Source organism: Galeopterus variegatus, unplaced genomic scaffold (assembly GCF_000696425.1).
Source record: "Galeopterus variegatus unplaced genomic scaffold, G_variegatus-3.0.2 Scaffold5463, whole genome shotgun sequence".
NCBI classification, from domain to species: Eukaryota; Metazoa; Chordata; class Mammalia; order Dermoptera; family Cynocephalidae; genus Galeopterus; species Galeopterus variegatus.
This window is the reverse complement of record NW_007731574.1, coordinates 27,953-29,496: the sequence shown is the minus strand read 5'-3', so window position 1 is coordinate 29,496 and position 1,544 is coordinate 27,953.

The window sequence follows — 1,544 nt, the reverse complement described above, 5'->3', positions numbered from 1 at the left end:
ACCCGCGGCCTTGGTGTTATCAGCACCGCACTCTACCGAGTGAGCCACGGGCCAGCCTGGGAGCTAAGTTTCTAATACATAAAACTTGGGAGATAAAATTCAAGCTTCAGGGAGTTGTGAGGGTACATAAATCAATCCACTGCATTCCACCCTGAACCCCCAAAACTCATGTCTATTTCACATACAAATACACTCATTTCATCCCCAAAGCCTTAACTTGTTTCAACTCAGAAGTCCAGAGTTCAAAGTCCCATCTGTGAAATGAAAACAAATGATCTACTTTGAAGATACAATGGTGGGACAAACATAAGGTACGTATTCCCATTCCAAAAGGGAGAAATAGACCAAAAGAAAGGGGTAACAGGTCCCAAGTAAGTCAGAAACCCAGCAGGACGGGCATTAAATCTCAAAGCTAGTGCATCAGGTACCTTGACTCCATGTTTGACCTCCTCTGCATGCTGGTGTGGGGGTTGGGTCCCCAAGTCCTTGGGCAGCTGCGCTCCTGTGGCTTCCCAGGCTGTCATTCCACTCCGGTAGCTTGACAGGTCTGAGGTCTCTGTGGTGGTCCCACTCTCACAGCTCCACTAGCCATGNGGGAGAAATAGACCAAAAGAAAGGGGTAACAGGTCCCAAGTAAGTCAGAAACCCAGCAGGATGGGCATTAAATCTCAAAGCTGGTGTATCAGGTACCTTGACTCCATGTTCGACCTCCTCTGCATGCTGGTGTGGGGGTTGGGTCCCCAAGTCCTTGGGCAGCTGTGCTCCTATGGCTTCCCAGGCTGTCGTTCCACTTCGGTAGCTTGACAGGTCTCAGGTCTCTGTGGTGGTCCCACTCTCACAGCTCTACTAGCCATGGCACTGATGGGGTTTCTCTGCTGCAATTCTGACCCCACATTTCCACTTGGCATTGCTCTAGTGAAGGTTCTATGTGGTGACTCTGCCCCTCGAACAGATCTCTTCCTGTGCCCCCAGACTTTTCCATCCATCCTCTGAAATTGTGGTGGAGGCTCCCAAGCCTCCCCAGCTCTGGCATTCTGTGAGGCTGCCGACCTAACACCATGTGGATGCCACCAAGGCTTCCAGCTTGTATTTTCCAAAGCTGCACATCTAGCCACACCTGGGGCCAATTTACCTAGAGCTGGAGCAGCCAAAGCAGTCAGGGTGCTGGTGCTGGAAGCAGCATACTGAGGTGTCCCTGGGTAGCGAGCCTGCAGAGGGTGCCTCAGGCCTGTTCTCCAAAACCATNGACCCCACATTTCCACTTGGCATTGCTCTAGTGAAGGTTCTATGTGGTGACTCTGCCCCTCAAACAGATCTCTTCCTGGGCCCCCAGACTTTTCCATCCACCCTCTGAAATTGTGGTGGAGGCTCCCAAGCCTGCACAACTCTGGCATTCTGTGAGGCTGCCGACCTAACACCATGTGGATGCCACCAAGGCTTCCAGCTTGTATTTTCCAAAGCTGCATGTCTAGCCACACCTGGGGCCAATTTACCTAGAGCTGGAGCAGCCAAAGCAGCCAGGGTGCTGGTGCTGGAAGCAGCAT